Genomic DNA, 15,958 nt, shown 5'->3' with positions numbered 1-15,958 from the left:
CTCTTCAGGAAAAGCAACATGGAGATTGTGCCTCGGGCAGACAGAATGGGCCAGATTTACAAGGCTATTTAGGTATCTGAAGATGCAGACAGGCACTTAGTGGGATTTTCAAAAGCACCTAAGCAGGTTAGGCACCGATCTGTATATTTAGGTGCCTAAATAGCTTTGTGTGAGCTAATCTTCTTGTACTCCTCTGTGTGCACAGGGTCTGAGGGGAAGTGGGGATGTACATTCAGTGCACCAGCCCCTTATTCTAGAGCAGAGCACTCTCTCTGGTGTAGTGGCCCCACTCCGCCCCTGAAAAATCCATTCTGGGTTTTATATGACACCTAATGCATCTTAGGACACAAATTATATTTGGTTCCAGGCAAAGTCTGATTTGTTCAATAAGCCTTTACTTTAACACAAAATCTTAATAGATCAGTTAAATCCTTTCCAAGGCATGGGACAGCATGCACCTCACACCTGTCTTAACTTACTTCAGAGGAACACAATCACTTCATTCTATTATCGTAGCTGATTCATGCAGAACATTATGTTTTCCTTTATGTTTTTAATCAGGACAGTGGTATTCACAAACTATCACCAATTTTGGATATCTTTTCTTCCTTGAGAAAATAAGACATCTTGTGAAACCAGCTTCCAAATTCTTAAGTGATTATTATTAGCAAATGATTACTGAAAAAGCTGTTGGCATGAGACCAGAGTGGAGCTTTCGCTGGACCAAAACTTTTTAATAAATGACAAAAGGATCAAAACTTTCATTATTTTTGACAACTTATGTACTCTACTATTCTCTGAGGAATGTCTGGTGTTTCCAGAGAGTTGAAGTGGGTTTGGAAGGAAACTTCAAGCAGTAAGTCCTATCCAATTAGGTTCTGATTTTGTTCTGGGCTATCGTTGTGTACCAGTTTCATAACAGGACACATTTTAAAGAGCAGTACTGTGGTAAGGGTGGACCAACTTAAATATTCATGGTAAATAGGCCCAATGGCCTGTGATGTGATATTAGATGGGGTGGGATCTGAGTTACCCAGGAAAGAATTTTCTGTAGTATCTGGCTGGTGAATCTTGCTCATATGCTCAGGGTATAGCTGATCGCCATATCTGGGGTCGGGAAGGAATTTTCCTCCAGGGCAGATTGGAAGAGGCCCTGGAGGTTTTTCGCCTTCCTCTGTAGCATGGGGCACGGGTCACTTGCTGGAGGATTCTCTGCTCCTTGAAGTCTTTAAACCACAATTTGAGGACTTCAATAGCTCAGACATAGGTGAGAGGTTTTTCGCAGGAGTGGTGGGTGAAATTCTGTGGCCTGCTTTGTGCAGGAGGTCAGACTAGATGATCATAATGGTCCCTTCTGACCTAAATATCTATGAATCTATGAATTTATGAAACTCCAAAAAGGCTCACATGCTTTATCAGAATTTTTCAAAACCTTTGTGGTGACAGAATGCTTGGCTCGGGGATTCATAATGAGTTAGGAAGCGGTTCCCTTCTAGAGTTTTGACTTATATCCAACCCAGGTCAGTATGAATGGAGACAAAATTGTTAATCTCTAATGAAAATGATGTATAGGGCCATGAAAATGAAACTGAGAGTCAGGAACCTCTAAATTTTAATCCTGACTTGGTTACTGAATTGTTATGTATTCTTGGCCAAATCTAGACCAGAGCTGTTCTAAGTGAGACAAGCTAGAACAGAGCAGGGTCACCCAATAAGGAGAAGACATACAGGACCACAAATGGTCCTGAAAGGGCCCAGGAAGGCCAGGTCGCACTGAGGTTCACCTAAGAAGAGCTGCAAGCAGATTGGGGTGTCTCAGAGTTCCTGGGAAGAATGGGAGGAACAATTGCCAGAGCAATTTAGCTGGAGACTTGGATGACAGATGTGTCAGCCCAGGACCTGTAATTAACGATATTACCAGGAACCTTGTGAGAGTGTAGTGTAGATATTGTTTCAGGAAGCAAATTGGGAAGGATTTATATCTGAAGTCTAGTAAGTTCCTATCTTGATAATTTGACATTAATCATACATAGCAGTTACTAGAAATTTTGTCTCTGTGTAAAGGCTGAATCGAATGCCAGTGTAAAATGGTCCTGTATATAAAGATGGTCTCCTTTTGTCAATGATGTTTGCATAGCCAGAATAGGGGTTAAACCCTTTTTCTTCCCAATTTCCCCCTCACTTCAGATGTGCATGGTTTTAATAAGGAGGTACATTCATGGCACTCCCAGACTAATCAGCGTGATAGGCAATAGTCTCTCCCATCCCAATCTGCTTATGATCTGTCTCCTACCTTTGTCTTTAAACTATCTTGAGAGAATAATGTTTTCTCACTTCCCTTTAAGTCGTCTTGGAGTTTGAAGAGGAAGATCTCTCACATGACAACTGCTCAGGTGACCTCTGCAAACATCAGATGAATTTCCATATTCCTTTGTCCATTTTCTCAGAGAACTTAATTCTACAGATGTAAGATTAATGCTGCTTTTGAGAAATAACCCGAGAGATTTAGGCACATTTAGTTAGAACATACCTTAGTGGGGCCTCTGACTGATAAAATTTATTCCCTGGCTTTCTGAAAAGATTATTGAGCTTTAAACTTGTGAGGTCTTCAAGCGGTTTCCTAATGAAGAAGCTCCTTTTTAAAGCACTGAAGGATTGCCAGTTAATAGTGGAGGAGATTATGGTCAAATAATTGGGGACCATAATAAGAGTTAAGGGAAGACAAAAATCACATAAATAGGTTTTGTAACAACCTCTTTTCCTCCCTACATTTTAATTCACACTAATAAATAGTTTTAACAGGAAGCGTGATTAACCATTGGAACAAATTATCAAGGGAAATAGTAGATTCTATGTCTTTTGAGTCTTCAAATCAAGATGGGATGCTATGCTTTAGCCAACCACAAATTACTGGATTGAATAAAAGGGTAACAAGGTGAAATTATACAACCTGTGATATACAAGAGGTCAGACTAGATGATCTAATGGTTCCTTCCGGTCTTAAAATCTATCTATAGGGAGACTCATTGTGAATTGATGACTTTTGATCCTGATCCAATGGAAAAACGCCATTGACTTTAATGAGTTTAGGATCAGGCTCTTACTGAATTAGTAACTTAATAAATACAATTAAAATAACCCCAAGATTATGCATCACCACATTGTTGATTTTATTGATACATTTAGTCCAGTATTAATTACGGATACTTCATAATGTACTTTTAAACATCATGCAGTATAGTTTATAAAAATAAGGACGCCTTAGCAATCTGGGAACTCTCTCCAGCCTCTACTATGAAATCTTTGCTTAGCCATGTGGGTAAGAGATTCAAGTTTTATATGGATCAGCAGAGTGAGGATAAATGAAGTGCCACTGTACTGTGTTTATAATTTGACAGTACTTGAACTGTATTATTAATAACCTGTGCAGACTGTAAGCAAGGAATGACACTGAATTGATTTGTAAAGTCTTGTCATGGTTTAGGTCATAGAATCCTAGCTACCTAAGAGACTACATCTCTCTCCTTAAAGATAGGGTGACCATATGTCCCACTTTGGCCAGGACAGTATCCTTTGTCCCGTTTGCCCAGTATATTCCTCCGTGTCTCCCTAGGGCAAGAAAGAACAGGACAAATGCCCAGTTTTGCCAAAAATGTTGTGACATCCGTGACGTCAGCTCGGGTGAGCAGCAACACCAGGCGACTGGGGTCAGCCTTGAGTTTGGCAGGACTCAGGCCAGCCCCAGAGGCTGGTGGGGCTTTGGCCAGCCCCATGTGGCAGGGCTCAAGCAAGAGGTGACGCCAGGCAGTGTCTCATTTTCAGTTTAGGGAAATATGGTCACCTTACTTAAGTACCATTGCTATAGTTGCGTTAAACTGTAATAATAATAAACATTTGTTATAACCCCCAAACTTGGCCCTCCTTCGCCAAATCTTAAGTAATTCTTGTTCAATGCATAATTTGGGGGATGATCTCATTGGTTTTAGATCTTTGGTTTTGGTCTGATCAACAACCTGGAAAATATGTCTATTTCCACCAACTCATGCTTTTAGGAACATTCAACTCCAGAACTCCAAGGAAAACTCAGGGTCTGCTATATCATCTTAATAAATGAAACTTTTTTTATTTGTATTGAGAGCATTTGATAATTGCTAGTTGTCTGGGTGGCCAGTTTTAGATTTCACAGTATTTCCAGAATTATATTTTATACTAAGAGACATTCTATGCTCAGCCTTAGCCAGTATTTCTAAATGTTATAAACAGAAAGTAGTCATGGCAGATCAGACTAAATTGTTTCTTATAAGTGTTATTTTTTTCCATTCACAAACAGTAACCATATTCTCTCAGTCTAAATTATTTTTATTTTAGATTAATGGAAGCAATGAAAGAGAAGAGAAATAATAAGAGCTCTGAGATAGATCTTTCCTGTACTCCAGCTACTTTTCACCACTTGTACACCAAGAAAAAAATAATGTAAAACTGAACCTGCCTTTTGAAAATGTTTGGCCAGAAAACTAGTTTTAAACTCTGTGTAGCTTGAAAGATTGTACCTTCCACCAATGAAAGTTGGTCCAATAAAAGACATTACCTTACTTACCTTGTCTCTCATATAGCCTGGGACCAAAATGGCTGCAAAAATACCACCAAAAAGTTTTATGCTCAACAGCTTTCAAATGACAGATTTTTTTTCTGAGCATTTATGTTTTCAATGTGGTTCTAAATATTTCATGGCAGTCAATTTTTCCCATGAGAATAATACCACAAGTCTGCTCAAATATTAATTCAGATATTGTGATTAAAGATAATACAGAAAAGCAATAAACAAAGAACGAGTTCACGTTTTCAAGAATTATGTGATTACAGTGCCATTGCTTGTGAAATACCACTGTGGTTCTTTGGAGTTTTGTAATACGCAACATTACTATGGTCATTTTTTTCCAAAATGTCGATTCTCCATAGATAAATTAGATCATGAAATGCCTGTTGTTGGTTGGTTGGTAGTGACTGGTGGCCCCAAATACCTTCATTGGTGGCCAGGGCCACTTTTCACTACTGAGGCTCTGATTCAGCAAAACACTTAAGCACATGCTTAACTTTAAGCATGTGAGTAATCCCAACCCTATTTACAAAGTATTTAAGAATTTGCTTAACGTCAAGGTCAGGCTTAAGGCCCTGTCTGCAGACAAAAAGTTGTAACAGTTTAAGTAAATCAGTTTAGAAACCAAGGGTGAAATCCTAGGCCCATGGAAGTCAATTCACCCCAACTGAGTTAAATCAGTGCAATACTTTTGTGAGGCCATTCTTACATTGGTTTAGCTAAATGTTGCGTGTAGAAAAGATTTAAGTCTCATGGGACTTTAAGCCGTGCTCAGAAGCAGATTTACAATGAAACACACAGTGTCCTGGCACGGGGCCTCCCCAACTACACGGGGCCCCAGGGCCAGGCAGTCAAGCACCGTCCAACACCCCGTGCGGGGGCAGACGCTGTGGGGGAGAGCAGGAGGGAGCCGTTTAAGAGCCATGCCGGAGGCGCAGCGTGGGGTCCGCTCTCCCTGCCAGTGAGCCGGGTTCCTGCTGGCTCCTGGGGCTCCTGCTGCAGGCCACGTGAGGGGCGGGCGGGGGCGCGCTGTAGGGGAAGCGTGCACACTCGGCTGGTGGTGCGTCCGTCCGTGCCTATCCTGCCGCCTGCTTCTCTGGATGCCGGGCAGCGCAGGTGCAGTCCCTGGTGTGCACTGCTGCTGGCGGCCCCTGGAAAAAAGCCAGGGGAAGGGAGCGGCAGCAGGCAGGCCGGGGGGGGTCTCAGCTCTCACGTGCTGCTGCCGCCACAGCTCCCACAGGAGCAGTGGCGGGGCAGGGAGGCAGCTAAGATAACCCAGCGGCCGCGACTGGGAGTGCCCCAGCCCCAAGCTCCCCCCCAACCCTTGCGCACTGCCCCCTACACACATACACTGTACCCCCTGCCCTCCCTGACTCCTCCACCCCCCCACCCACACCACCTGCCCTGACTCCTGCACCCTCCCATCCCCACCCTGACCCTGAGCACCAAACGGGAGCTCCTGCACGCCCCCATCCCCACCTGCACCCCTCGCACCAAACAGAGGCTGCCCCAGGTAAGCACTCCACACCCCAACCCTCTGCCCCAGCCCTGAGCCCCCTTCCACATCCTGACTCCTGGGCAGACTCCACACCTCAGCCCGCTCCTGCACCCTAACTCCCTCCCAGACCCCACACCCCAACCCTGAGCCCCCTCCCACATCCTAACTCCTGGCCAGAACCCACACCCCAATGTTTTTTTATAAAGCGCTCTTATCCAAAGCACTTTACAATAGTTAGCTAACGGTACAAACAATATTTGGAAAGATCATTAAGTGGTCCACCGAGACCCTTAGCAATTTTCAAGTGGTCTGTGAAAAAAAAGTTAGACTACAAAAACAATCAAGGTACCTCACTTTATTTTCATTTACTTCCTATTACTTATAATATAGGAGGAGGATGAAGAAAAAAGAATGAAAAATGGGGGTGAGAGAGAATGTTTTTTTCTTGGCTGGGTCCTGGGGGGGGGTGGAGGGCAAAAATGAAGCTGAGCACAGGGCCCCACTAACTCTAAATCTGCCACTGGCCACGCTTAAGTGCTTTGCTGTATCAGGGCCTAAATTATGAATGCAAAGTTGATGGAGAAAAACTAATTATGTGGTATATTAAAATTATATAACGTAGCCATACAAAAACAAAGTGAGAAGATCATTATTAAAGGGGAAGGGGAAGTTAAAGTTATTAAAGTTGCAAAGCAGATGCCAGAATTGAGGTTGCCCTCTTGTATGAATGCATTTTGATAGAATCTTTAATTGCCTGAGCACATATTCTTTTTTCCCCAGGACTGTCTCTCACCCAGACTAGAATGGACGGTGTTCAGTGATTTCTTATTGTCCTCATCCAGGAAAATGGCCGAGGCCCTTTAGATTAGGCTTTCAAAACATGTAACCTCAGTTATACATAAAGCATTGCAAAATTACATCCGTCCCAAATTTAACCTTGTCAAAGTTTTAAGTAACTGAAAACAGCAGATTGAAATGGTACGGGTTCAGCAACCAAATGCTCTGCTACCTATTGACTTCAATGGGCTTTGGATCAGGTCCATAATTAATTACAGGTTTCAGAGTACCAGCTGTGTGAGTCTGTATCTGCAAAAAGAACAGGAGGACTTGTGGCACCTTAGAGACTAACCAATTTATTTGAGCATAAGCTTTCGTGAGCTACAGCTCTCTTCGTCGGATGCTATTCAGGATTATCAATTCCTAGGAGTAATGGGATTAAACTAAGAAAGGGCAAAGTTAAGATGAATATCATCAAAACTTTCTGGCAGTGATTTCTACTGAACTGTAGAATAATCTTCAAAGTGGGACTGGTAGAAGCCTCATTGCTGGGGATGTTGAAGATTAGACTGGACAAAGCAATTAATTGTAAAAGTACAAGAGATATCAATAATCCTGATTTGGCAGGGAGATGGGTTAGGTTATTTAACAGCTCTTTCCTATTTCTAATGTTAATCTCTATGTTTCTATTTACTTAGACATAGCTAATACAATCTTTTTTTAATTTATTATTTTCTGCACATTAAGTGATTAGATGTGCCCAACAAACTAGTTTCACTTCACCAAAATCACACAGCTACAAGCTAGTGATAGCTCTCTATGGTTCTTTCAAACATAATACAGTTGTATATATTATTGCATTCTTTCCTATTCCACTTTCGGCAGAGGACTATTAATACTGCTGTAAATTCCTTACTCTTAACTATTCCTTGTGTATATTTTCAAATCAATGAGGAAAAGCTGATTTAACTTCACATTTATGTAAATAAAAGAGATAAGTCATTGCACTACAAGATTTGGTGGTAGGGATTCTCCAGTTTATACTTCATTTTGGGTCTGTGGCCAATAGATTTCATTAAAAGCTAGAGGGAACATTCTGATCTCCAGCCACAAATAAGTTTCTATGTATTCCATGTAAAATAAACGTAACAAGAACTGTCTTGTCCCACAAAGCCTCTCAATTCCTTTAGAGAGGGAAATATACCCATTTTAACTATCCATCCCTTTAGAATGCTCTCCCACCTTTGGTCTGAAACAGCCCAAACCTGTTTACCTTCTAGGAAGGCTGCAATGTCTATGTGTTCCAGTGAACACTGGAGGAGGCTAATGAATGGATGGCCGGATTTTTGGTTGGAGGAACATGCTATGAAGGGGGACTTTTAATAATTAGGCCAACCTACCAATGATTAGTATAATGGGAGGTTGGGGGTGAGAGGAGAAGTGCTGCTTCTGAGACTGATTTTTGTTTGTAATTCTTTGTAGCATGTATTTTTAGATGTATGCCAAGGGCACCCTGATGAGCATTGTTTGTTTGTTCAAGGAAGGTGTGGTAAAGCAGAAAACTGAATTGAAATTTCCTTAGATTCAGCCCCATGACTTAATTGCAAGACCATCTTTAGCAGTTATATTACTTAGTATTTATTATATGCCAATGCCCTCAGTGCTATATGGAATGTGCAGTAGACAGAACCTGAGCTCTTCCTTTCAAGTCAATGGAATGCTTGTGTCCAGGAAAGGCCCTCTGCCCTCTTGTGTATTTGTTATAACTCAACATAAATATTCTTGGAAGTAAGCAGTAGAAGCTTGATCCAAAGCTCACTGAAGTGATCAGGAGATTTCAATGGGCTTTGGATCAATCTCGGAGCATTTGTAGAATCTGGCCCTATTTAGGAAAAGAATGTTTCTGTGAACTTCATTGTGAGATCTAGGACTTATCTAGAAAAACCACCCAGATGCTGACAAAAGAAAAAAGTATTAAATAAAAATAGAACATTACATACAAAACTTCCAAGCAAATCATTACCAAATTTGAAAGTACCATGTTGTTTGAAGCTGTGGAATTTTTTACCCTCCATAGAAGTTAGGCTATGAAAAAAGGTAGGAAACTCATTTAGATATGGGAGCTAGTTTAGCACTAGAAAAGTCTTTGAGTAATCAAGTAAATGAGCTTTTTTTCCTACCTTTTACATCCAGATTCAATGCTGGTTTTGAAATCATGCTATAAAGTCTCCCGTCTGGTAATGACAGTGCTTTGGCCACTGCGGGACAGGTTGGAACAGTTTGAAATAACATAATGGATGTGCTACTCCACCGATGCAGCTGGATACCTTTTAACAAAAGCCTCTGCTTCCTTTAAAAAAGAAAAGAAGGAGAGTTATTAATGACTTGGAAGGAATCAAAGTAAATTAAAAGGGGAATGTATAATTCCATTTAATAATATTTAAAAGAATCATGTCAAGAAGAAGGAAAAATTGCCAGCAGGTTGAAAAGGTAAATGAGAGATTTCTAAAACAGCACCATTAAAAATATATTTTAAATTATTCCCTTTCTGTAAGATTTACACCATTGATGGACTAGTCATGGAAAAGTTTACATTTACTGAGGTGTTGGTTTTTTACATCCCTTTTAATGCTAAATCTGTGATTACTTTAATGCTTGGCTCGTTGGAAAATCATACCAGTGACTCAATGCTGAGTTAGCCTTTACCATTACTAGCATGCAGCTGTTTCTTACATGGGCCCTATTCCTACAGCTTGCTAAGTGCAATGAAAGTGCATTTGTATCTACTGTTTGGAGTGTCTGTCTTGTCAGAGCCCAATTTCTCTGTAACCTTCCTATGTGCCTCCTTCTAGCTCCGGGAGTGCAGGCAGCTTTTCTTGAGAAGCAATTAATTAGTGAGTCTCTTTTCACATATAACACAGAGGAGAAGGTAGGTTTGTCTAGATTAGGAAAGAGATCCATGTGAGCTAAAATGTGGGAGTTAACCCTGACCTAACCACGACCTTTTTTCTAATCCAGGGTTCCTCAGCCCGAACTGGCACAATTTGCCCCTCTGTGAACAAAGGACTTCAGTCTGTAGAGCTACAGTTCTGACACCTTTTATGAGCCCAATTCACTAAAAATATGTTATATTTTCCATACATAAGGATCAGACATGTATTTTCAGTCCTGATAAATTTTATTTCAGATTCAAAGAAACAACAAATGAGGCCAGACCTTCAGGTGTAAATCAGTTTAGCTCCACTGATGTTGGCTTTGCTACCCTGACTTAGACCAGCTGAGGATCTGGGCCAGACTCTCCAGGAGAAAGTGTGACAGCTGCCAAGTGGCCAATACCCAGGACTGAATTGCGAACCTCCAAAGCTAAAAATATGAGTCTCTCCCACAATGTGAGCTGAAGATTCAGGCTCTTGAGAGGAAAGCTGTAACAAACCTATATCATCTGTGGATTGGGCACAGAGGGGGACACAAAACACACTCTCATCATTGGGTTACATACTTCGTCTGGACAGAGGACACTTACCCCAAGATTCTGAGGCCCGTAGCAGTTCTAATCTCAGGCCAGCCCCTCACATACATGATGGCCACCATCTTAGAGGATGTACCAGAGATTGAAACATAAGTACTTCCAGAGTAAGAAGCATGATCAGCTACAGCTTGGACTTAGGAGGCTTTACCAGACTCACAACCTCTGTGGATTGCACACACTGGGGGAGGCATACCACCACCAGTGGATTATAAGAGCACAGTGTGTGGCTCCCTCTCTGACAGCACCCATCTTGGTATCAAACAAGGCATGTAGATAAGCTCTGTAGATAAGCTGTCTCCCCAATTTATCCTAAAGGATGAAGGAAAGGGCCTTATAGTTATGTACCTACACAGACCACAAAATGTGAAAGAAAAAAAATGATTTGTGTGACACAAGAGAGTACACAGGAATCAAATGAGCCAAAGAAGAGCTCTGTGTAAGCTCAAAAGCTTGTCTCTCTCACCCAACAGAAGTTGGTACATCCACAGTGTGTATCTAAGAATCAAAAGTGTCATTTGAGAAGCAGAGCTTCTGATGAAAATTGGCTCCAGAGCTCTGACAATTCCCAAAAGAAGAAAGAGACACATTTCTCTTCAGACAAATTCCCAGCAGCAGAAAGCAAGGATATCACACATTTTACATAACAGAAAACTGAACTGAGCCCAAAAATAATAGATGAATGAGGACTTTCTGTGTGTGGATATTTTTTCCCCTTGTTATCTAGTTCACAGGCCTTAAAAGAAAAAAATAATAAAATGTATTTTGATGCTGTTTCCCAAATGTCATATTTTTCCATTTGTCTTTTAAAACAAGATGGGCTTGTCTTATAACTTCAACATAGAACCTTTTGTACAGTATAAAACAGGAACAAAGTTCATGCATCAGCTTGCTCTATACATGATCCCAGTGCAAGCGTGTGACTAGAGATGAGGGTGTAGACATAATAAACAGGTGGTGAATGAAATGGTGTCTTTGGATATTGATGAATTCTGCTATATAGCAGATGTCCTGAGATCCAGAACTGAGATCCTCAGTTCAGTCTTTGGTGTGTCAGCTAAACTGGTGGCTGTCACATAACTGAGGATTCATCTGGGATCCAAAACAGATGTCTTATTTTAATTTACTGTTCGCTTACTAAGTGAAAGATTAGCCCTTGAAGTGGTGAGGATATGTACAGTAGACGCCTCCTCAGCTATCTGTGCTCAAGTACTAGAGAAAAGAATACTTCCCCAAATAAGTCCTTTCTCTTCACCTTAACCCCGCCACATTCTTTTCACACACACAAAACTTCTCTCCCTTCCTCTGAGGACTATCTGCTCTGTTTTCTCCCTGCATCTGTCTGTGCTCTCCATTCCCAAATAGGTGACATTATGGTGACACTGTATTTGCAATTCAGAGGGAGTGTCTGGCTTAGGCCAGCTCTTCTACTGGAAGAAGAGTAGAAAAGAGTATACATGGGGATCCAGCACAGGCACTGTCAATTAGAAATTAGCAAAGCTAAAAAAATCCAAAGATGCAATTTAGTTCCAATAAACGTTCAACAATTTGGTTCCAATTAAGAGTCCAAATCTCATAGGAACATATTGCAATTCAGGTTTGATGTCCACTTTTTCTCTCTTACTACACAAGCTTTTCGGGCTGGGTTTGCTGTGCTTATCCCAAGGTGGGACGGGACTGCCTGATCATGCTCACAAGCAAGTTTTCACAGAATTTCTTTGATCTAGAGATTGAACAGGTATCTCATAAACATGAGCAGGTTCTCTCATAAATTTTTAGAATTTTTGCTTCCATCCACAATCAAGAATCACAGATGCGGGGGGAGAGTTGGTGTGGAGATGAGTGGAGATTAACTTTTTCTTTACCTCTGAATATGTTTGGATTCATGTTTCAGTCTTGCTTGAAAATTTGAGATGGTTCTCATGATATCCGAAGCAGTTGGTCCATCACTTGTGCAGTCCAGCTGGGAGCGTGATAGACGTGCTGCAAAGTGAATATAGCCAAAGGTAGGGCTCCATTGCTGCTGGTGGTCAGGACTGGAGGATATTTATCAGAGCTAGTTTTACAATATTTTAGACCAGAGGACTAAAATGAGAATTCTGTATCGTTACATAAAGAGACAAGGTGGGCGAGGTAATATCTTTTATTGGACCAACTTCTGTTGGTGAGAGAGACAAACTTTTGAGCTCACACAGAGCTCTTCTTCTGGTGTCAGCTCTGTGTAAGCTCAATATCTTATCTCTCTCACCAACAGAAGTTGGTCCAATAAAAGATATTACCTTGCCCACTTGTCTCTCTAATATCCTGGGACCAACGTGGCTACAATAATGCTGCATACATATTGTTACATATGCAGTTTGGGAGAAAGAATATGTGATAGAAAAGATTAAATTTAGATAGGTAGATAAAATATATTACATTAGACCTGGACTGAGTGTTGACATTTAAAGATCGCAATTAATCTCTTTCAGAATGTGCACCGTTTAAAGGATGGGTCCTGTCCTCTGCTGCACTGAGAAAACAGAAGTCATGAAAAGTCATGCCAGGAGCAGAGCATGATCTCTTTCTTATGCTGGCCACACTTCTCCAAGCAGGCAAAGCATGTCAGCTAAAGGGTGTGTCAACCTTAAGTGATTAGAACCAGCTAATGGAGAGTTAGTTGCTTCAGAGCAAAAGAAAAGCCAAGTGCTCCCTCCCAGACATCCCATCAGCTGTAGGATATTTCATTCAAAAAACATGTGGCTGACTGAAATATTAGCTGACGGGCTTTAAATTAGACTCACATGCTTTATAACTCTCTCCATCTCTGCTTTGGTCTGTGACAAATCCATATCTGCAGGTACATTATGTATATTTACTAAATATGCTCCATCCTTTTCTTGGGCAATGAGGAAAGTGAGGGATGAATGAACAAACTGGTGTGGGTTGAAGCATTTTATTTTTCAGTATCACTAGCCTGTCATTTTGAAGAGTTCATTTTCACACAAATCAAATGTCAAACAGACATGGTAAAACTGTTCTCACTGCTACAAAAGAGGCAGTCTGCCAACTTGTAAGGACTAAATATCCATTCCTCTGGGGCAAATGGAAATGGTCATTATAAGACAATATTTATTTATAAACACACTTGGCCTCTGTCAATTGGGTTAGAACATATGGAGGGTTGGTGTATATTAGGAAGATAAAGCTTTCCCATGACCTATAGGGGACTCTGCATAGTGACCACAGATGTTCTGTATTAGAAAAGCTGGAAAATTTATGTCAATGACCATGAAAACCTCAGTTTGAAAATAAGTAAATAAATAAATAAATAAAGGGGTCACCAGCAAAGACAAAGTTAAGACCTCTGGAAAATGGATTTGTCAGGATAGTTATGTTTAAATTTTCTACTCTCCTGTTTAGTTTTTTGTTGTGTTTTTTTTTTAAATAGGAGAACAAATTCCAGCCTCAACTACATTAGCGTGTATCCTGAATAACTCCGGTAAAGTTAACAGAGTTACTCAAGATTTATACCAGCATAACTCAGAGGAGAATCCATGTCACTAACCTTCTAATCATCCATTTCCGGTAATCAAGATGATCAGCACAGTGCAGTTTATTCTCCCATGTAGTACAGTGAGATTTATAAAGGTAACTCCTATTAATGCTAATGGGGAATTATATTCATTCTTCCCATCCTCATTCCATTCCACACAAAGGTGGGAGAAAAGGCTCCATAGCTGTCATTATAAACAATCAAACTCTATTCTGCTGCATAACTGACATTATTTTTTTAACCAATGCTGAAGAAGTAGCACATCAGGAAAAGTTATCCAAAAGTACAATGATATACCAGATTTTATCTCTATTTATCAAGGGCTAGATCCTCAGCTGGCATAAAATGGTGTAGGTCCACTTAAGTCAATGGGCTATGCCAGTTTACAGGATCTGACCACAAAGAGCATGCAGATTGTGACATTAAAATTAAATTCATTCTAGTTTAATACTTTGTACCAGTTCTCAAACCCAGCTGAACTAAGCCTTGGATGAGACATTTGATATATCCTAGAACCTCAACCCAGGCTTGTGAAAGCCTGTGAACGTAGTCTGAGATTGTTTGCACAGCTGCAAACCCACCAAACAACCAGTTTCTATCTAGCTGGCCTCCCTCAATCTCTCAACAGCACTCCTTTCCTGCAGCATGGCCTGGGACCTCTCTGTTATCTCACATATCTTTGTGGAAGGCCTAATTGTCTTCCACCCTCCCACTCCTTCATGGGGCCATTTGGCCCCATTTCCTGTCTACTCTGCTTTCTCTGGAGGTGCTGGATGACTGCCTCCCAATAGGGTCTTCAGGAAGCCACCTGGTATGGACCCTGCTTCCTCCAGTTTTTAAAGGGTATTCTGATATCAAGATATGCCAGCCCCCTCAGTCATGGAGCAGAAAACTGGAAAATATTCCTGTTTCTTCCACCAATTGGTTCTATTAAGCTAGGATTGAAAGAAGCCTATAATCCATAGAGTGGGGACCAGAAATCACCTGGAATGAGGAGACATTTCTCCCTAGTGCAATTTTGGTATGGAACAGTTACAGGTATTTAAGGATTCTCATAAATTTATAGACCTTTAAGGTCAGAAGGGACCATCATAATCACCTAGTTTGACCTCCTGCACATCGCAGGCATTTCAGGGACTTTTCTTGGTCACAATTCACGAGTGCTATCAATCATTCCTGTTGCACCATTGCAGATTTCTGGAATTTCCTGCACCTACAAGACCCTGTAAGGATTCAGGACTCTAGAACGCACTAAGGATGGCAGAAGGCAACAGAGTTCCTCCCAGGCAGACCCCTGAAAGCCGTGATGAAGAGAGAGAGCAGACGTCCTATTTCTCCCAAGCCTGGGGAAGGTGACTGAGGGGAAAACAAAAGTGACATAGCTGGCTGAAATTTCTTTAAAAATTGAATTTTTGACCCCCAAAATTAATGACAAATATTTAATTTTTTTCACCATTTTTTCTCTTCCCATAAGTGAGATGTAAAGAATGCAGCTTGATTCTCAGAGGCCAGGCTAAGTTTGCAGAGATGGCAGTTATTAAAGAACAGCATCCTTTGAGACTCTTTGACACACAGACAATAAACTACATGATGCCATTTTACAGGACCACTTCCTTGTAACCTACACTTCAACTTCTTATCCAGGATTTTTATAATTATAGCTGGTAAGAAATAGAATTCTTGGAGCATCTTTAACCCTAAAGCCTATGAGAGCTTGAGCAGTTCCCACAAACCCTCATCTGGAGTAAATTGGTGTTGTTTCATCGACATCAATGAAGCTACACTGATTTATGCCAACTGAGAATTTGGCCCCTTGATTTTTGACAGGGACCCCAACAAAGGAAAGTGAAATGGGATCTATTCTCATCTGCTACTTGCCTTGATGGTGCAAAATCAGATGCTTTGCACCTCTATAACACCTCTCATTTGAGTTTCACATTACAAACACTCATTAATGGAGCCAATTATCAGCTCTGTGAGCATTATAGTAGATAAGTATTATTTTAGTATTCCTTGGACCCTACC

This window comes from Chelonia mydas, chromosome 1, assembly GCF_015237465.2.
Source record: "Chelonia mydas isolate rCheMyd1 chromosome 1, rCheMyd1.pri.v2, whole genome shotgun sequence".
NCBI classification, from domain to species: Eukaryota; Metazoa; Chordata; order Testudines; family Cheloniidae; genus Chelonia; species Chelonia mydas.
Note: the sequence above shows the minus strand (reverse complement) of the source record.